We start from the raw sequence: 22,948 nt of genomic DNA on the forward strand, positions 1-22,948 counted from the left end.
AGGAGCACTGTGGAGGGAGAATCTGCAATATTTCTACAGATTCAGAACCCCTAAAGCCTTCCCTAGTTGCACATGGGGTGGGGTTTTTGTAAGTCCTGGTGCTGGAAAAATGTCCCAAGTCATTTTTCCCATTGCAAATCCCCTCCTTCATAGGTTAACATGTTAGGAAGTTATAGATTAATAACTCTTGATAGGAGTGGGCTAGAAATGCCATTCAAAGACTTCCCAGAATGGTATTCATGAATCCAACAATATCATATTGTTGAATGTCTCCTAAAGTGTACATACAAGAAGTTATAAGACTTTCTTGTTTGTAAGTCCAAATTCAGCCTTCAAGTGGTCTGTCCTGGTTGATCAGAGTTAAGTGGATTAGCCAGGCTGCCTTGTAGATGTGATAAAGAGCCCCTGGGGTTAACCAGCTCTGCTGGCAGGGCAGTGTGCTGTTTCACAGAAATGCCAGGCCAGGGGGAGGAGTCGTAAACTATGTTCTTCAAAGAGAAGAGTAGAGACCAGTGTAATTTACAGCTCTGAACTTCCCACCTTAGGCAGATGGTAGGATTAAGGAAAATATGGGCTGATGCAGCCATCCTATGGCTGTGGTGGATTTGGAATGGGGAGGTGTGACAGGCCTTATGAAGGTAGCTGTGTCAAAGGCACTCCCAGTCCAGTGTTTACTGGGCAATGATCTTGAAGCCTCTCAGTGGGCAGAGGTGGAGAGAGGACTCATTATGACATTGGAGCTCCCGGAGTGGGTATGTGCTGTGACTAGGTCACAGACTAGCCAGAAGGGAAAGGCTGGACACTTGGACCCTGGACCAAAGGGCCAAACATCCAAGGACAAGGGCACTGGGCCTGGTGAGCCAGCACAGGGAACTCCAGAGGCACAGGAAGAATCTAACCCTGATGGGGAGGATCTGGCCTCTGAGGGAGGGACTCCATTCCTGCCAGAGCTGTCAGATTTGGCAGAACTGACAGGAGCAGGTGGACCCTCCAGAGAGGAGTTCAGTCAGGGACAGAGTGACTGTCCCACCCTTGAGGGCTTGACTCGGATTGCTTCTAAGCAAGAGGAGGGGGATGACAGTGGGTTTTACAAACTCTACTGGGAAGATGGACTGCTTTATACTGAGGCCAGAAACCTCAAGGAGGGGACCACCAGGAGGTTTGTGGTGCCCCAGAAGTACAAAGAGTTCATCTTGACTTTGGGTCATGATATCCCCTTGGCAGGACATTTGGGACAGACAAAGACATGAATCCGATTGGTGAACCATTTCTACTGCCCCATATGTCTGAAAAGGTAAAGGGGTTTTGCAGTTCCTGTGTCACCTGTCAGGCCAGTGGCAAGGCATGGGGCAATACAAAGGCTCCCCTAATACCACTGCCAGTTGTTGGGGTTCCTTTTGAAAAGGTGGAGATGGACATTGTTGGTCCCCTGGACCCACCTGCTGCATCAGGGAATAGGTATACCTTAGTGGTAGTTGACCATGCTACTAGGTACCCTGAAGCCATACCTCTTAGAACCACTGATGCTCCTGCGGTGGCTAGAGCACTGCTTGGTGTGTTCACCTGAGTGGGTTTTCAAAAGAGGTGGTGTCAGATAGGGGCACAAACTTCCTGTCCAGCTATCTGACTGCTATGTGGGATGAGTGTGGTGTCAACTACAAGTTCACCACCCCCTATCACCCACAAGCAAATGGTCTTGTTGAGAGATTCAACAAAACCCTGAAGGGCATGATAAATGGGTTGGCAGAGAAACTCAGGAGGAGATGGGATGTCCTCCTCCCATGCTTACTGTTTGCCTACAGGGAGGTGCCACAGAAAGGGGTTGGTTTCAGTCCCTTTGAGTTGGTGTTTGGACACCCTGTGAGGGAGCCATTGAGCCTGATAAGAGAGTCTTTAGAGAAGCCTCTTAAAGAAGCTAAGGACAATGTGCTTGCCTATGTGCTAGGCCTGAGATCTACAATGGCAGAGTACATGTACAAGGCAAACAGGAAACTGGAGGCCAGTCAGAAGCTCATGAAGCACTGGTATGATCAAGAGGTTACTATGCCTCAGTATACTCCAGGACAATTGGTGTGGGTGTTGGAGCATGTAGCTCCCAGAGCCCTCCATGACAAGTGGAGTTGCCCTTATCCAATCTTAGAAAAGAAGGGTGAGGTTACCTATTTGGTTGACCTTGGCACCCCCAGGAACCCTCATAGGGTCCTTCATGTGAATAGATTGAAACCCCACCATGATAGGGCAGACAAGACCATGATACTGGTCACTGATGAGGGTGTGGAGGAGGAAACTGAGCCTGTGCCTGACCTCCTCTCCACTAATGTGCAAGATGGGTCAGTGGACGGAGTTGTGCTGTCTCCCAAGTTGACAGACCAGCAGCACAGAGACTGTAAGCAAGTACTTGAGCAGTTTGCTGGCCTGTTCTCTTTGACCCCAGGCATCACTGAGTGGGGAGTGCACCACATTGACACTGGTGACAGCCTACCTGTCAAAAATAAACTGTACAGGTTGTTTGACCATGTAAGAGCCTCCATTAAAGCTGAAGTTGCTAAGATGCTGGAACTGGGGGCAATCGAACCGTCTGAGAGTCCATTGGCCAGTCCAGCGGTGCTGGTACCTAAACCTAATCCTCGGGGGGACCCAAGGAGTTAAGGTTCTGTGTGGACTACAGAGGATTGAATGCAGTCACAAAGACTGATGCTCACCCTATACCTAGAGCTGATAAGCTCATTGATAGGTTAGGGGCTGCTAAGTACCTGAGTACTTTTGATTTGACTTCAGGTTACCGGCAGATTGCCATCACTGATTGAGCAAAGGAGAGGTCAGCATTCTCCACACCAGAGAGACATTATCAGTTCAAGGTAATGCCCTTTGGATTAAAGAATGCACCTGCCACCTTCCAAAGGTTGGTGAACAGGGTCTTGTCTGGGTTGGAACAGTTCAGTGCAGCTTACCTGGATGATATAGCTGTATATAGTTCTACCTGGGGAGTTCACTTAAGCCACCTAAGGGAAGTGCTTAAGGCCATGCAGCAGGCAGGCCTGACTATTAAGGCAAGCAAGTGCCAAATAGGGCAGAGTTATGTAGTGTACCTGGGCCACCTGGTAGGTGGGGGCCATGTACAGCCTCTCCAAGCAAAAATCCAAACTATTTTGGTTTGGACAGCTCCTGTTACCCAGACTCAGGTCAGGGCATTCCTTGGACTGACAGGGTACTATAGAAGGTTTATTCAAAATTATGGGACCATTGTGGGGCCCCTAACAGAAGTCACTTCTCAAAAGAGGCCCAAGAAGGTGATTTGGACCCCTGAGTGTCAGAAGGCTTTTGACACTCTGAAAGCTGCCATGTGTTCAGCACCAGTGCTACTGGCCCCTGACTACACAAAATAATTTGTGGTTCAGACAGATGCTTCAGAGCAAGGGATTGGGGCAGTGTTGTCACAGCTGAATGAAGGGGGCCTTGATCGGCCAGTTGCCTTTATTAGCAGGAGGCTTCTTCCCAGAGAGCTGAGGTGGAGTGCCATTGAGAGAGAGGCTTTTGCTGTGGTGTGGGCCCTGAAAAAGTTGAGACCATATTTGTTTGGGACTCACTTTTGTGTTCAAACTGACCACATACCTCTCGGATGGCTCATGCAGACGAGAGGGGAGAATCCCAAGCTGTTAAGGTGGTCCATTTCCCTACAGGGAATGGACTTTACAGTGGAACACAGACCTGGGGTTGCCCATGCAAACGCAGATGGACTTTCCAGGTTTTTACACTTAGGTGATGAGGTCTACCAGGGTGTAGGATAGTAACCCATCACCTTTCGTTTGGGGGGGCTATGTTGCAAAGTCATTCTGTGCCCTGGGCACCCCCCAACGTTTTGCTGACTGATACTGGTGGTAACTCACTCTGACTGACCCTGGGCTCTGCCTAACCAGGCCCAGGGCCAGTGCTATGCTGAAAGAGACACATTAGAATACAGTTAAAACACCTACATACACTAGGGTACACAATGGTATGTTGGGGTATCCCTGTGATTGGCATGACCTTCCCTACAGGCCCCTAGTATATAATAGGGCAGGGGGATTGAAACTACCTAGAAGTCCCTAGTACCCTAGGGCATGGCAGTTTAGAGGCCAGCAGCTCTTTTCGCACTTGCATGTGTGTACTACTGAAGCCTGAGGTCAGTTTAAAAGCAGCCCTGGGTGCCAGGACTGCTTTTAAAAAGAAAATTGTGCCCAAACTCGACTTTGGTGTTTGGGGCACTTAAAATGGATAATCTATAATGTATTGGCATATTAGGGACCCCCAGGGTCTCCCTAGGTATCCTTGGGGTGGGGGGTCAGGTTTTTATAAGGTACACCCTTATACAATGAGTTTTTATATGCCTGGGTAAAGTGACATTTCAGATTTCACTCCCGGGGGCGTGGCTTCGATGCCGCAGCGACATGGCGGCTTCTCCGTAAGCTCCGTGCGAGCGCGGAGCTTTCGTATCGATTCTTCACCCTCGGACACCACCTCTTCCTGCTCGGAAGACTTTTCCAGGCACATGATGGGTCGGTGAGTCAGCTGGCTGCAAACGGAGTCTCCTACTCTGTTCTCCACCCCAGGAGCCGCGGCGGTGAATTTTCCCTCACACAATGCGAGCGTCCGCCATTTTGAATCGCGGCGCTCGCGTTCCGATTTTTATGGCGTCTTCCTCCTAAATTGTTTGCTGCCCAGTGCCTGGTGTCTATAAACTTCCTATTTCTGCATTTTTGTGATGGGGCCGGTGCAGTGAGCTGTTTTTTGCCACCATTCCATCAGTTCTTCACAGTTGATGCTGTCATTTACCTCTGGGCTATGAGTGACCGCCATTTTGTATGTCTCTTTTGCGGTGCTCGTTTTTCTTTTTTCTTTTTTCATCTTCTCACTATGCCCTCACCCAATATGAATATGGAAGTGTGACTCTTTTGTTTACAATGTTTCCACAAAAATTTTGAGGCTCCTCAAAGCTGCGGTATCCTTAATTAACTTCTTGCAGATTGCGTGAGGCATTTTTCTTTTTGACATCGCTGTGCCAATTCCAATCATGGTGGGACCTTGTTGGTCTGTGCTTCAGTATCCATACGGTCTAGCTGCTCCAGGATTATATATTGCATAACAGTCCTTTTGGGCATACTCCTGCTTCTGCTGATCTTCCTGCTATCCTGCGTTTCAGTGGCGCTAGCTTTTGTTGCTTGTGGATTACTGTATCCTGGACTCTCTACTGCTCCAGGATGTCAAACGAGCCCAATGTCCCTAGAGCTTCGAGCTCAGGTACAAAACCGAAGAGGCACAAAAACGACCCTCCTTCACCGATTTTGTCTTCACAGAATCCAGTCTTGGACTCCATCTTAGATGAGGTTCGTGGCCTCCAGCCATTCATGTCCGCTACCAATGATAGACTTAAACAAATTGAGGAAAGATGGATCGTTATGGAAAGTAAGGTTCTGGATATCGAACAGAGGGTTAGTGACTTGCAGGATATATCTACAATGATCCCTTTTCTTGAACAGGAAGTCCTTAAACTAAAGCTCCACACGGAGGATCTTGAAAATCGTAACCGCAGAAACAACCTTCGCCTTTTTGGCCTGCCGGAGAATGTTGAAGGGGCTGACCTAGTATCATTCCTAAAGAAATTCCTTCCAGAGCTTCTTGAACTTCCATCCCCATCAAATCCTCTCAACATACAAAGAGCACACAGATTGGGTCGACTTCTACCTTCTGCTAACAGACCGCGTGGAATCATAATGCTCTTCCTGGAGTTCACCGATCTTATGCAAGTCTTGAAAGCTGTCAGGCTCAAGCGACGTCTCACCTGGTCAGGCCATAATATTTTTATATCTCAAGACATTTCCAACGCTACCAATGCCAGACGTAAAGAATTTCTTGCTCTTCGACCTCAGATGCGTCAGCTCAACATTCAATACGGAATTCTTCATCCCTGCCTGTGCAAGATTACGCATGAAGGTCGCACACGCTCCTTCGAGGATCCAGGAAAACTCAAACTTTTTCTTCAAAATTTTTCTGCACATGGCATGGACACTGGCTCTTGATTTCCCTCTTCCCTATTGTCGGAATGTTTTTCTTCATTGTCATATTGATACGCTTATCTGTTTTTCTTCTTTGTTATATTGATACGCATGTCTTCCTTTCTTGTTTTTCTGTTCTCTTTCTACTTGTGAGGTTCGGGTTCATTTCATTGTCTTTTTCAACTGTTTTCATGGTGGTCCGTGTCCTCCGGTGTCACTTTGCTCCCCGCTCTTAGATCTTCTCTCTTTTTACAGATCTGGATGTTTTTCCTTGATCTGTCTACTTTTCTCCACTTACCTCTCCCATTGTATTCTTTTCTCTCTTTAATCTATTTCTATTCTCCTTTTCCTCTTCGTTTCCCCTCATTTTTAGTCTTAGTATCTAGGTCTGGCTTATTTCATATAACTTGTCTTCATGTTTTACTGAATATAACATGTCTTTCCTTTCTTCTTCTTGTCAATCCTGAAGTTTTATGGTCCTATGTTTGTACGTTCCCCTGGTCCCGGAAATATGATTAACGTCGTGTCGTGGAATGTTCGTGGTCTGGGTCATCCCGTCAAGCGTCAAAAGGTATTGTCTCATCTTGCTAAACTTAACACCCAGGTTGCTTTTTTACAGGAAACCCACTGCAATGATAAAGAATCACTTAAACTTAAACGTCAATGGGTCAACCAGATTGTTTTCTCTCCGGCTAATGACAGACATGGCGGTGTTGCTATTTTATTTCATAAATCCATTAATGCTCAAATCCTGTCATCTGAGTGTGATCCGAATGGTCTCTGGATATTGGCTGAGGTTATCATTAATAAAAGACAGCTGGTTTTTTTTCAATATTTATGGACCTGTTAAACCTGATATTGACTTTTGGAATTCTGTCAAATTGAAATTATTATCAATTCCTAATGATAGTATTGTGATTGGTGGCGATTTTAATAATTGGTTGGACCCGTTCACTGATAGGCATTCCAAATGCAAATTCAAACCTGACAAGTCCCACAAATCCTTTCAAACAGCCATTTCCTCTCGCCCGCTATTCGATTCTTGGAAAACTTGTAACCCTGATACCTCAGAATTTACTTTTTTCTCTCCTGTACATCATACTAGATCTCGTATTGATTATATTCTTGTTTCCAAATCACTGCTACCTTGTCTCCAGTCATCTGAGATTGGATCTATTTTTATTTCTGACCATGCTCCTGTCTCCACCCATATTGACTTATCCCTCACCACTTGCAAACAAGGTAGATGGCGTTTCAATAACTTTCTTTTATCAGATCGCACTTTTATTTCAGAAGCGACCTCTTTTATTAAGGAATTTTTTTCTTTTAATAAATCTTCAGATACTTCCCCACACAACAATTGGGATGCTTTTAAAGCATCTTTCAGAGCTTTTACTATTGCCTATTCCTCGAAAAAGAAAAAGTTGCTACATGCTAAATATAAAGAAACTTTAACCCACATAAAAGCGTTAGAGCACAAGTATTACTCTTCCAAATCTTCATCATCTTTACAAGAGTTAATCAAAGCTAAATCCACCCTGAATAAGATTGCCACAACGGAGGCCTGTAATATCCTCCTCAAGGTTAAGTCTAAATATCATGGAGGCCAAAATAGGGCCGGGAAAATGCTAGCAAACTATTTAAGAATTAAATCAGAACGAAAAGCCATTGGCCCAATCCACTCAGAATTTGATGACTCTCTCCTATCTTCTGACTCAGATATTATTGATACATTTCAATCTTATTACAAACTCCTATACACAGAATCCACCAATCCCTCTGAAGATGATCTTGCTAAGTTTTTCAGGGATATCCCTAAGCCTCAAATTCCCCAAGATAATTTTCAACCCCTTGAAGATGAAGTGTCTTTGCAAGAATTAACTGAGGCACTTAATTCTATGAAGAAAGCAAAAGCTCCCGGCCCGGATGGTTTTTCTATTGAGTTACTTTCTGCTTTCTCCTCAATTTTTGCACCCAAATTATTAGAACTTTTTAATTCTTTTATTTCTAATTCCCAAGCCTGTGGTTCTTTTTTGGAAGCTCTTATCATTGTAATCCCCAAACCAGATAAAGATCCCTCCTACTGTAAAAATTTCCGTCCTATTTCATTAATTAATTATGATTGTAAAATCTTTGCAAAAATTTTGGCTTCTCGCTTAGAGAAAATTATTCCCCATCTCATTAATCCTAACCAAGTTGGTTTTGTTAAAGGTCGTTTGGCGTCTGACAATGCCAGAATGTTTTCCAATATCCTTGCTCTCAGTACAAAATATCCCTCCCCGTTAGCGGCGCTATCCCTGGACGCTGAAAAAGCCTTTGATCGTGTTAATTGGGATTTTCTGCTTCACACCTTAAGATGGTTTGGCTTTGGCCCAAAGTTTATTTCTTATGTTAAGTTGTTATACACCAATCCCAAAGCCTGTATTTTTGTCAATGGTCTTTTCTCCCCTTATTTTTCCCTTCAAAGAGGTACACGCCAGGGCTGCCCGCTCTCCCCATTACTTTTCCTGTTATGTCTAGAACCATTCCTAGAACGTATCAGAAATAATGTGCTTATTACTGGTTTTCATCTTAAATCTCAACATATTAAACTGTCCGCATATGCTGATGATGTGCTTATTTATATGTCTAACCCTGTATCCTCCCTGCCCCCTTTTTTGAACTAAATTGCATCGTTCGCTAAGGTTTCAGGTTACAAATTGAACTTTTCTAAAACTGAGGTTTTACCTTTAAATCCTTCATGTTACAGATATATGTTTGAATCATCTAATTTCACTTGGTGTCCCCAAAAAATAAAATACCTTGGTACATGGTTTACCCCCACCATTCGTGATACACTCGCTCAGAATTTCTCTGCCTTAAAACTTAAAATTACTAATTTGCTGAATCTCTGGTCTCCATTGTTCCTCTCTTGGTGGGGTAGACTTGATACAATTAAAATGATGATTGTTCCTCAAATTTTGTTTCTACTATCAATGTTACCCTTCAAAATTCCTAAATATTATTTTTCCCAGATTAACTCGCTATGCTCAAAGTTTTTATGGAATAACAAACATGCACGTATTGCTCTGGCTAAATTGATTCGTCCTAAAAATGAAGGTGGTGTAAGGTTTCCTGATTTTAATTTGTATCACAATGCCTTCTTGATTCGTCAATTTTTTGCTTTGTCTAGGGATTATCAAGACTTACCTAAACCCTCTTGGGTTAATGTTGAATGTTCCTTGCTGAATGATTTTTCAATGCGAGATGTTGTTTACATGTCTAACTGTACTTTTATTTCCAAGTATCCCATTTTGAAACATTCTCATATGTTGTTACACACACTTTTCTTTAAGAACATGAATAACTATGAATCCTTTCTAACTTCATCTCTGTGGTTTAACAAGTACATTAAATTTCGCCACAAGTCATTCTATTACAAACAATGGAAAGAGAAGGGCCTTCTTTTTGTACATCAAATAATTGTCAACAATGTAATTCTCTCCTTCCATCAGTTACAAATTACTTTCAATCTCCCTGATTCCTGTATTCTGCAATATAACACACTAGCCCCAATTCTGCAGGAGTGTCTACAGAAATTCTCTTCTCTTCCAACTCCCCCTTCCTCTCCTTCTGATTCTTTATTTTGCCACACTTTTGCCGATGCTACCCCTAGTGCCTCCTATATCTATAAACTTCTGTCTACTCCTACCTGCACACGGGCTAAATCTAAGGTGGAACTAGAGTGGGAGTCTGACCTTTCCTTGACTTTATCTGTGTCACATTGGGATAAGTTTTGGCAGAAATTATTCAAAACCTCCAAAGCTGCAAATCTCACACAATCCCTCTTTTTTATTTTTAATAGAGTCATCATTACTCCGCTTTTGTTACATAAAATCAATCACTCTGTCACATCATCTTGCTGGTCTTGCTCTACAGCTGAGGGCTCTTTAATACATTTATTATTTTACTGTCCTAAGGTTTGTGCCTTTTGGAAGGAGATATGGTCAAAATGTACTCAGATCTTTTCTTATAATGCACAACTTAATATTCAGAATGTATTTTTAGGCACTGTTTCACCAGATTTTGTTTTAGATACTCCTGCTTCTCCATTATTAGATTTGTTCCTTGCTGTGGCTTTTAAAGTTATACTCACTTGTTGGAAAGACAATTCTAAATTATCCTTTCTGCATTGGTGGAATTATATATGTGACGAACATAGAATTGCATCTATCCCTCAATCCTCCATTCACGTACAGATTAAGTCCGACCTATTATGGTTACCCTTCACATCCTTCTTATCGTCACCACCATAGTCTTTATTTATTTATTTATTTATTTATTTTTCATCATCTTATTCTTCTCTCTTTTCTCTCTGTCCTCTCTCTTTTCTGTACCGCTCTTTTCTCTCTCCTCCTATCCTTTCCTTCTCTCTCTCCCCTTTTTCTCCTTTTTTATAAAAATCTTCACTCTTCTATTTAAATAATATATTTGCACTGTTACATTTTTAGGAGTTTTTATATTTCTTATGGTATACTATGCTTTGACTTTTATTGCATGTTCTTAGCAAACTGTTAAGTTGTACTGTTTTATACTGCTTTAATCTTGTTTCCTCTGTCGGTAGTATTAATTTGTTGTTTAAGGCAACTTCTATACTAGCTTACATGTTTTACACATTACTTGCTCCTACTAGCTTACTTTGTATTGCTTATCTTGTGCGCTTTTGTCTTTAATAAAAATTATTTAACTAAAAAAAAAAAGATTTCACTCCCCACATTGTGGTAAAGTGCTGCTCAAATTCGACTTTGATGCTAGGAGCACTGTGGAGGGAGAATCTGCAATATTTCTTCAGATTCAGAACCCCTAAAGTCTCCCCTAGTTGCACATGGGGTGGGGTTAGATATAAGACAGGTACTTATAAAATATGTTTTGTAAGTCCTGGTGCAGGAAAAATGGCCCAAATAATGTTTCCCATTGCAAATCCCCTCTTACATAGGTTAACATGGTAGGAAGTTATGGATTAATAACTCTTGATAGGGGGCGTGGCCGCGCTGTGAAACAAGATGGCCGCAGCCTAACATCAAACCGCGCTCTACCCTTCCCTCCCGCATCTATCTGCCCTAATATCCGTGACCCTAGGCGAGGACCAACTGGCGGATGCTCCGCTGATCAGTACGAGCCTAAATTCGAGCCTTTAGTGCAACGATACCTTCAGCTCCGGCCTACGTGAGCGTGCGGCCTGCAACAGGCCGAAAGCCAGGACCTCGAGTGACGAGGTTGCCTGCATGGAGGTGAAGGCCGGTAGGCTGCAATAATCCAGAGCTCCGCAGGGCGGACCGGGGCCCCCCATTGAACACTGATCTGCAAACCTGAACAGGGGGATAGTACTTCCGCCGCACAGTTGTGGTCTCTACCGGGTATTGTGGCACAACCGGCCTGAGGCGGCACGATCAACAACTCGGAACTGGGCCCGGTCAAAAGGAGGGTGACTGCTGGTGCCCGCTCCCGGTGGGAGTATCCAACTGGTGGGGCCAGTCCTGCTTGGGTGAGCCTAGAACCTGTCGCACCTGCACACGGAGGCCGTATGACTTCGCCGGACGACCGGAGGCCCGAATGCACGCCAGAGCCGAGGCCCTTGATGGTGCAGGTACTAGCGAGCGCTGCAGGGGATCCGCGGGGCTGGTAGCCCAGGTGTGTTGACCGCCCCTGGAACCATCACCACGGAGGGAGGCATCCATAGGCACTCTTCCCCGGGGGAGGCACGAGACAAGTGACGGGCCAGCGATTTTGAGGCCGAAAGTTAGTGGCCGCATCCGGAGAGCCCATCAGACATAACCTATACCGCAAAGCAGCTGCAGCGATAAAGGTAATAGGAGATCCCGTAGAAAGCCACAAGACTGCCCGCGTGACGCACCGGTGGGTGTGCTTGCAACTGGGGACCTACCTGCGTGATCCAGCTCGATCCAGGAGTGCCTACTGTGTTGCTCCAGCTCGACTGCCAAGCAGGGACATTGTAAGGGTGTTGATGCCCACACATCAGGCGTGATGTCGTCTTCCAGGGGGCCTAAAACCTCCCAGACCAACAAACTAGACAGGTATACTTGCCCCAAGGTGACCACGCCTGACCAGCAGCAACTCAGAGGCAAGCCGACGGGGGGCGCAGAAGGGGGTGTCCCGGAGCCCACACTGAAGTATATAATGGAGGCAATCAGTGAGATCCGTACCTCCTTAGAGCAGAGAATGGACACGATTTCCTACGAGGTGATGCTGATCAGGGCGGACCTGGCTACAAACAGGGAAAAGGTCAAACAACTCGAAATAACGACCGGGAGCCTCGTCGATGACACCAACCAGTTACAGAATGAAGTCAGGGACCTACAGGCATTCCGTAAGTTCGCCGAGGGGAAATTAGATGGCTTTGAAGGGCGATCGAGCCGTAACAATGTACGTATCCTAGGTGTGCCGGAGAAAGCGGAAGGCCAGTCTGCGGATCTTTTCATGGAGAGCCTGATTACAAACCACCTCCAATCGAAAGGCTTGTTGAACATTTTTGTCATGGAAAGAGCCCACAGAGTGTCGGGGGGGTTGTCTGAAGATCGGGGCTCCCCACCGCCCAATGCTGGCCAGACTCCTGAACTATCGGGATAGGGGTGTTATTCTTCAGGCGGCCAGAGTCGCACCCCCGCTTTGGTGGGAGAACTCAGTAATCACCTTCTTTCCAGACTTTACTCAAGCGGTTCAGAGACAGCGCAGATCATTCTTGACTGTCAAGAAGAGACTGAAGGACAAGGGCTTAAAGTACGCGATGATGTTCCCGGCTCGACTTCGAGTGGAGGCTGGGGGAAAGTCTGTTTCTTTGACGCTCCGGAGGAAGCGGTGGAACACGACTCACACGAACATTAGCTGGTGCAGGAGGGCCGCAACGACCAGGTTTTGCATTTGTCTAATTGGTGACCCTTGGTCACATAATAGACTGCTTATTGTATTGACTCTGGGGGAATTATGGCGCAGAGAGGATCGATATAGGCATAGTGGTTCAATCTGATTATCACAGTATAGCCTGAGGCGGGTCATGTCGTGGGTCATTATTGGCTTATGTTGTCGGGGGGAGCGGAGCGGAAATTTCCCCCCAACTTTCTTCTTTTAGTATAGTTTTGGGGCGACAGGCACTCTGTATTAAGTGAGTCATGGGCAGTTCCGAGCCCAGAGTGCAGGGTAGCAGGGAGGGAGGTTGTTGGAAGGGGTTGTGTTTTTGTTGTTTGTTTGTTTTGAGTAGACAGGGCACCAAAGATCCGCTACGTGGGTCGATTGGTATTACGTAAGTGCTCATGACAATGCAATGGAATAAGAGTTTTAAATTAATGTGTTGGAACGTGAATAGTCTGAGGGATAAAGTGAAGCGTAGTGTAGTGTTGCAATATATCTGACGGCATGCCCCAGATGTGGTATTGCTACAAGAAACGCACCTTGTGGGAAACACATGTAGAGCCCTAGACCTATGGGGATACAAACTAGTGGTGCATGCGGGCTGCACCACGGGCTTGCGAGGGACAGGCATACTATTGAGGAAATCCTTCCCAGTGACAGTGCAATCCTCATGGGTGGACGAATGGGGGAGGTATGCAGGCATCACGGGTCAGTGGGAGGGATCCACATTGACCCTTATATCGGTGTATGAGCCGCCAGGCCTTCAGACACTTACATTTAGGGACCTGGGTTCTATCCTGCTGGCGGTACCGGATGGTTTTCTAGTGGTTGGAGGAGACTTCAACTCTGTGGTCTCTGGCACGCTAGACAGATGCCCTCCGCGAGAGCTCCGCCCTTCAAACCGGTGGCTCCCAGACTTTCTTGAGGCTCTAGGGCTCCTTGACGCTTGGCGAGCGTACCACCCTGACACCACGCAGTACACCTTTCACTCTGGTGCTCACAATAGCCAATCGCGAATCGATTACTTGCTGGCCCCTCCAGACCATCTGGCGCATATTAAGGAGATCAGACACATGGCGAGGGGAATTTCGGATCACTCCCCCTTGTGGGCCTACCTGGTTATGAGCCAGCATGGAGTGGGCCGAATCGCACCTATCAACCGCTGGTATCTCTGTAACCCGGTGGTCCGTAAAGCATTGCTCACCTCAATTGAACAATACTTTCAAGAAAACAAGGGCTCAGTACATTCCCACCAGACATTGTGGGAAGCGTTTAACCAGTGGTAATGGGACAGGCACTCTCTAACATAGCAGGGGCATGAAAGGAGAAATTGAAGGGGAACGTAGCGCTAGAGGACGAAATATCCTACTTGGAGGAGGAGGCCGAAGGGGGGTCCGACCCAGATAAGCTCCACATTCTCCAGCTAAAGAGAGATAGCTACAAGGCATTAGTGACTGACAGAGCCAAAATCATGGGTAGAGACACGCAGGGCAGAATATATGACCAAGGAGACAAGGCGGGGAAACTAATAGCATGGTTGGACAAAACTGAATTGGCCAGTATTATTGACCCTCAAGAGATTGCCAATGCATTTGCTGCACACTACTAGGAAATGTATAGCTCACAGGTGCCATATACAATACACAACTCCCAAGAACTTCTTACAGATATCACTCTGCCCATGCTGTCGCCTACAGACAGAGATTACTTGGAGAGTGCTCTTACATCGGATGAGATTGCATTAACGATCAGAAGCCTGAAATCAGGGAAGGCGGGGAAACTAATTGCATGGTTGGACAAAACTGAATTGGCCAGTATTATTGACCCTCAAGAGACTGCCAATGCATTTGCTGCACACTACTAGGAAATGTATAGCTCACAGGCGCCATATACAAAACACAACTCCCAAGAACTTCTTACAGATATCAATCTGCCCATGCTGTCGCCTACAGACAGAGATTACTTGGAGAGTGCTCTTACAGCGGATGAGATTGCATTAGCGATCAGAAGCCTGAAATCAGGGAAGGCATCAGGTCCCAGTGGCTTGCCGACTGAACTCTACAAACTCAGACCCGAAATAATCGCCCCACATCTACAGGCCATGTTCGAAGAAAGCAGGAAAAAGGGAGAATTGCCTTGGGACCAACGAATAGCGACTCTGGTGATGATACACAAAGAGGGCAAGCCTAGAACGGATTGTGCCTCGTACAGGCCAATTTCCTTACTTAATGCCAAATCTAAGGTTCTGGCCAAACTCCTTGCCATTCGAATGGTCAAAGTCATCAGAGACCTGGTTCATCCGGACCAATCAGGCTTTATGCCACACCGCAACACAGCCTTGAATCTTCGTAGGGTAAACGGTATACTCGGGAGGGTGGCCACCATTCAGGAAGCGGCGGTAATTGTGTCACTAGATACCACAAAGGCGTTTTCTACAATTGAGTGGGCGTATCTTTTCGCCGTCCTGGGAAAAATGGGGTTTGGCCCGCGGTTAATACAGTGGGTGCAGCTCCTATATGCGAAGCCTCTAGCTCAAGTGGTCGTTAACAACAAAAAGTCGGCAGTCTTCATCCTGAGTAGGGGGACTCGTCAGGGCTGCCCTTTCTCCCCGCTTTTATTTGCACTGGCACTAGAACCCCTGGCGTCCTGGATTCGGAAGGATCTGGTGATATGTGGACTCAGATGGGCTGACACGTGGGAAGCCAGGATCTCTCTGTACGCTGATGACGTCCTCCTGTTTCTGGCTTCCCCAAATTCATAGCTGTACTAGACATATTCGCTATCTTTGGCAGGTACTCCAGATATTCAATTAACTGGAGTAAATCAATACTATATGTCCTCCACAGGCTGCAGCCTGACCTCCCTAGGGGGTGTCTGATACAGATTACCACGGCGGCCTTTAAGTACCTTGGCATCTATATTACCACTGACCCCGCTAGTAGATATTCTCATAATCTCCCACCCCTACAACGACTACGGAGGGACTCAGGACACTGGAAAGCACTTCCACTTCTTTGTTGGGCAGGGCGTCCTTATTTAAAATGATGTCCTTGCCGCGCTTCCTGTACGTGTTGCAGAACCCATTAGACCTTGCAACTTCTAGCTATTTCAAGCAAATTGAAAGCCTGCAGAGAAGCCTGCTGTGGAATGGCCGGCCGCGTATAGCATTCTCCAAGCTGAATCTCGCCTGGTACGACGGGGGCATCGGCCTCCCCGACCTTAGAAGATACTACTGGGCAGCCCAACTGGCAACCATCAATCATGGGACGTATAGACAGGCAGACGATCTGGGTTACGCAATGGACAGATGGATACTGCCGGGTGGGGGGACATATCACAGGGCTCTATACACACGCGGAGGGACACTCCATCTAACGGGGCTGACCAAACACTCTGCACTAATCTGGCAAGCAGCTACAGGAAGTTTGGGGTGGGAGGGCAAACCAACATTAGCCACCCCTCTGTGGGATTCTGACATACTTGGGAATTTGGGGAAAACTAGGGGCTTCGACAAGTGGGACCTTATTGGCATCTCTAGGATTGGCGACCTCTGGGTGAAGGGGGAGGTTAAATCATTTCCCACCCTACAGCAGGAGCACGACCTGGCCACAACAGAACACTTTAGATACCTACAGATTCGACACGCACTTCAGTCATGCCTTCACAAGGCCAATGACCCTCCTGATTCCTCGCCCCTGGAGGACAGGATTTTAGATGGCTACTTGCCAAAGAAAGCCATTTCCCTGACGTATAAAAAGCTGGTCAATAACTCACCCGAACCCCTACAGCAACTACGGGAGAAGTGGGAGAGGGATGGAATTATATTGGACGACGAAGACTGGGTGGAGGCGGTTGCTTCCCCGCGAGTGGTGGCCATATCAGCCAGACTGCGATTAGTCCAACTTAAAATATTGCACCGTATCTATATTACAAGACCCTGTCTGCTGAGAATGGGGAGGGCGGAGAATAGCAACTATAGGAGGGGCTGTGGAAGTGAAGGTACATTCCTACACATCCTCTGGGAATGTCCACGTATCCAGAGGTATTGGAAGAGAATACACGACACCATGAGTGAAGTCCTTGCACTTACTGTTCCCATGGAGGCCAAGCGGTGTCTCCTGAATGTGTGGGAGCTGACAGATCTTAATAACAAAAGGATGAGGTGGGTAGCCTTGGGGTTGATGGTAGTAAAGCGAAATATTGCCCAACAGTGGGGATCTATACGGGCACCGGCGGTGTCAGCCTGGAAAAGGGACATGGATTGGTGTATGTTCCCGGAGAAGACGGTGTATGTGTCTGGGGGATGTCCGAAAAAGTGGTCCCACATCTGGTCCGATTGGATTATTTATTGTGGTAATATATGAACTCCCCCTTTATCGACACCCCAGGAAGGTCTCCCATCGCCAGAATAATGTTACCAACCAATACATTAGACCTCAATTGTACTGTACAGATTTGTATTGAATCTAAGAATGTCATGACTAATGGTGCCTTGTAATGTCGATTTTCTTTGTTTAATAAAAAAGAATTATAAAAAACAAAATAACTCTTGATAGGAGAGGGCGAGAAATGCCATTCAAAGACTTCCCTGAATGGTATTCATAAATCCAACAATATCATATTGTTGAATTTCTCCTAAAGTGTACATACAAGAAGTTATAAGACGTTCTTGTTTTGTAAGCCCAAATTCAGCCATCCAGTGGTCTGTCCTGATTGGTCAGAGTTAAGTGGATTAGCCAGGCTGCCTTGTAGAGGTCATAAAGAGCCCCTGGGGTTAACCAGCTCTGCTGGCAGGGCAGTGTGCTGTTCCATAGGAATGCTAGGTCAGGGGTAGGAGTCGTAAACTATGTTCTTCAAAGAGGAGAGTAGAGACCAATGTCATTTACAGCTCTGAACTTCCTACCTTAGGCAGTTGGTAGGATTAAGGAAGGTATGAGCAGATGCAGGGGGAAAGTCTATGTAAATATGCCATCCTAGGGGTGTGTTTAGCCAGCCATTATGGATTTGGAAGATTTGATGCACTCTGGGACAAAATAATGCCACACTCTACAGGATGTGGTCATATATTGGAGGAGTTACCCTGCTCCCATTGGTTATAAGTGACCTCCTGCTTGACCCAGAGAACTTAGAATAAGTATTTGAGAGGGGCAGAGCCCTCCAAATCTGCTGCTTGAAACTTACTGAAGCAAGAAGTGCCCTGTTGAGAAGTTTTGCTGTGAAAAGATTTCTGAGGCCTGACCTCTGAAGACTGCACCATCTGAAAATTCCAGCCCTGTGGATTATCTTGCTGAAAAAGAACTAAAGAGTGGACTCCCTGAAAGCTACAGGTTAAAAGAGCTCATCTGGAACATCACCAACTAAATCTACACCTTGGAGAACCATCAGTGGATTTGTAAGGGTTTTGTACCAGTGGATTGTGGGAACTGACGTCCTCAACTTTCAAGGACCATCTTGAAGCTTCCAGACCCTTGGAGTAAGTTTGAGACACTTTGGGACCCCTTGGGGAGCTTCAGGAAGAAGTTCAAGAAGTTTGGAGAACTTTGGAGCAACTTTGAAAAAAAGTGGGACCGACTCAACCTGGCCAGCCAGTCTTGCGAAATTTTCGAAGTCCGCTCCAGGGAAGTTGACCGGTACCTCGTCACAAGTCAAGCCGGAGAACCCTCACCGGATCAAGACTGGCTGGGAGCTTTGAGGGCCCTCGGGAAGAAAAACTCTAGAAAAGTTTCTAAGTGTGAAGGTAGAAACTGAGACCGGGACCTGCCGGGAGCTGTAGCCACTCAGGGCTCCATCTCGCCTGGCATGAAACTTTGACTTTGGCCCAGTCTAGCGCGAGCAGGTATCACAATATGGTGCTATAATCTTCTAAGTGCTATATTTTATTAAATCTTTGAAAATTCATATCTCCCGTTCCCTGCATTGAAGTTTTGTCATTTTGCTGTCATTTTAAAGATAAAATATTTCCTATTTTTAAAAATGAGTCTTGGATTTTTATTATGTGGTGTGTCTTAATTATTTACTGAAATTGTGTTTTTAAATGCTTTACATACCTGTCTTTTGAAGTTAAACCTGTCTGCTCGCAGCCACGTTACCATGCGTTGAGCATAGGAATAATTTTCTAAGACCTATGCTGAGTCCTACTAAGTGTTAGTGGCCTTATTGCCAGTGGTAGACCTAAATTTGCCCCTACCAATAACCCACTTTCCAACACAATTGTATTGTGCTTTTGGCATGAAATCAACATATAAAGCGGCACCGCCAGCCAGTGTCATGAATAACAGGCGGTCTGCAGACTATAACTCCTACTCACACGATGCAACAGTTATCAACCCAGTCCGTAGGGAACGCTCTTACACACCTGCACACCCTGCACCCTATTGTAGTGCTACTGGTACCAAGCAGGTCAATGGATAAAACCCCGATTGTGCCATCCCCCCGGATAGAAGATAACCAGCCCCGCCTCCTGGATACTTCTCCGCATGCAGCAGAAGTCACACTTAGGACCTAATTTAGATCTTGGCGGAGGGGAATACTCTTTCACAAACATGACAGAGATCACGTCTTGAGTATTATGATCCCATTATATCCTACAGAGATCGTAATATGGCAGACGGGATATCTGTCATGTTTGTGACAGAAAATTCCATCCTCTGGGATCTATATAAGGCCTTTAGCCTAGGTCCTCGGGAAGTAGGTGGGGATATGTAGCAAGTTTTAATTATGAGGTTGACGTAAACAAGGCGAGATTAGCAGCCACTCTGAAAGTTCACCCACAGGTCTCAAAACACAATGGAGTCACGTAGTCTCGTGACCTGCTTTTGAACTGTCTCAGAAGCGTTCCTTCAACCCAGTCAATCTCTCTCACTACTACCTGGCACCAAGATCTCTTCGGGAGGGCCAGGTGTGGAGAAGGCAGTTGGTCCACCGTGATGAGGGTAAAAAAAGAACAACCAATGAATGGGGAGTAACACATGGGAACCTTTTGTAGGAGAAGGGACCCTGAGCGGTCCGCAATGATCAGGGTCGTGCCGGGGCAATCCGGGCACAGCGTCAGGTGTGTGTTGGTATGGGTCACACCAGATACTTCAGGTCTCCAACACAAACAGTTGCAAACTCTGTACCTCCCTAGAAATGAGGCACAATGACCAGTGCACATTGAGATGGGTTGCACCTGTCAATTACGGTCACACACAATGAAGATTTGCAATTTCTATACCTCCGTACAAATAAGGCACAATGACCAGTGCACATTGAGATGGGTTGCACCAGGAAAAAGACAATTAAGTGGGCAGCAGGGGGCAGGAAGGGGAGGATCAGGAGCATTGTATCAGTGGAGAGTGGAAAGTGGGAAGAGAATGAGTTGCAATCAGAGAGGCTGAGATTAGAAGAGAGTATGGGAAGCAATGTGTTCCCATGGAGTACAATATATGAAAGGAATTGGGAACCTAAGAAATATAAAAATAGTACCGTCGTGTCAGAGTGGAAGGAAACAGCTCATCAATTTAGAGAGAAAGGTAAATCAGAAATACTTGAGGGGAGGCACAAACACAAGAATAGAGTGGAAAGCTATTGAAATAGAGCTGGGAACACAGACAGACAAAACAAGCCATCTAATCATTAGCATCGGGCTGGCACAGCACTCATTCTAAGTAGATTTTAGAGTATAGAATACAGTGTTGCATTATATGGAGTCCAATGCTCTCCGAAGCCTACAGAGGAGGGAGAGAGTAGAAACTGACAGAAATGCACTTGTCTGTCTCCCCTTCATTGTGTCTTTTACTATTTTGTATCTTTTTTTATTACAGCTTAACTCACTGGCACACTTTATTCTTCAGACTGCATTGTTATATCTGTTAGGTCTGTTCTTGCTTTGCATACATACTGCTTGGATTAATGTTCTAAAATAAAATTTTATGGTTGAGATGAATGATTCTTGTTCTTCTTTATGGAGTCCTATTTGGAAATGCATTTCTTATGTTAGTTCCCTTACTACGCTTCGAATCGACTATCAAATGGCCATATGACCAATGGGGAAATTTGTTTGATGATTTTACTAAGCGATTGAGGTTTAGATATTCACGCTCCATTAAAAGCAATAACTTTTGATGCAAATTGAGAGAGGAAAAGTAATACCCATTTAGAGGCTGAATTGCACAGTGTGAATCCAGAAATCCTGGGATCAATCCCTGCTCCCCAACTTGACCACATTGTGTAATCCTAGGCAATTATTTTATTTCACTGTGGCTCCTTCTGTATTATCACATTTGAAAGCATCTTGAAATACATGATTTCAGGGTATGTGCTGTACAAAACCTTATTTTGTGTTTGTTTTTAATAAACTATAATGTTGATTTGTGTATAATAGCATCCTGGCCCACCTAAAGGTTTCACATGATATATGACGTCGCTCTTGGTTCACTCATGGTAGTGTTGTCAGGGGAGGGGAGGGCCATATATGTTTTTAAGTTCATGTATGAATACTATCAGTTTTAATAAATGCATCTCAATGCAGTGACGTAATCAGATGTACTAAGGTGAATTGCTTATGTGTGCTAAAGAAATACACTTTTTTTAGACTTTATCATATATTTACCTGTTTCTTGCACCACCTTTTTAAAAATGAAGGTGCTTCTAAAGATAAGCGCTGCTGTCCTCCTTTGCTTCTTTTTCTTTACTAGAGTTAATGTGTAAATCAATGCTTGCCAGGTTTCTGAATGTTGGTGCTCAGTCAAGTGCACAACAGACCACTGCTGCTGTTTACCAGGGGGCCACATGTAAAGGTCAGGAGGGCGGCAAGCAGCTCCCAGGCTATACATTGAGTATCCCTGCTACGAAGTGAATCTACCATTTCTGGTGGATTTAATAAAAAAGTCACTACACACAAAGGGCCTGGGCCTGCTAGAAGGAGGGCTGATCTTACACTGATTTGGCTGAAAGGCTGGGCATAGATACACAAGTGGGTTTTCTTACATCTATGCCAAGCTGTTGTTGTTCTTGCTGCAGTTGCAGTGACAAAGAAGAGCGTGCTTGGGTCAGTGGTAGGTGTGGTTTCTTCAGTGACAGTGATTGAGAAATATACACGACTAGAAGACACCTCCACTGCAGTGGATGGAGACTTCACCATCCTTACACTGCAATGAGAGCACTCCTTAGGTGAACTAGCAGAACTGCTGGCCAGTCAAATGCTGAGATGGCGTAAAGTGGCCCAGTAAACACAGTGGTGGGACAAGAAGAGACGGACAAGGAGAGACAGTGCAGAAGATTAAAGTTGGTTAAACAGAGGGATGGAAACAGATGGAGAGTGTAAAGCATTAGATAAATATGGCAAAAAAGGGTCTCCCCTTGCATGGTTGAGTTGAGAGGGAGGAGAGCTGTGACAGTCAGGCGAATGTCAGAGGAACACACTTCCCGTAGCTGCTGGTCAGCTGGTCCCCACCAATGGGCAGCAGGTGAAAGGACGCTGCGGACTGGTGGTAGAGCGCAATAGGGAGGCAGCTCAGGGCTTTCCAGGATGATGCTACTGATGTCTTTTATGCCAGCACTGTGAGCATCAGAGGCCCATCTTTGGAGTGTATTCTGTGCTCTGCAGCACACTGCCAAGAGCGTCCACAGGATGAGACAGACCATAGCTGTGGACATTTTGCAACTTCACTCTTGTCAAGTACTCAAAGCAATTCAGAGCAAGGGAGCTGCTACGCATGCTTACTGGGGAGAGGAGCCGCAACAAAAAGTTGTTTAGATGTAAAATGTATGTTCCAGTTCTCAGTACATACAAATACAAGAAGAACATTGTAGTGCCCCTGTGTTGTGATTGTAACTTGTCCACCTGTCCTATAAGTGTTTTCTTAGTATCTATGGTGTTGTCTGAGCCAGAATGTGTCCACAAGTAAAGGACTAGCTCTTTCAGATGTCTGCAAGCTGTGCATGACAGGCACAGCGGGGAAAGAGTCCCAGCAGAGATGCAGGGTTGCATCAGGCGAGAGAAGCTGATCAGAAACTTGCTGTCTAGAAGC

The sequence above is a fragment of the Triturus cristatus genome, chromosome 5_1 (assembly GCF_964204655.1).
Source record: "Triturus cristatus chromosome 5_1, aTriCri1.1, whole genome shotgun sequence".
NCBI lineage: Eukaryota > Metazoa > Chordata > Amphibia > Caudata > Salamandridae > Triturus > Triturus cristatus.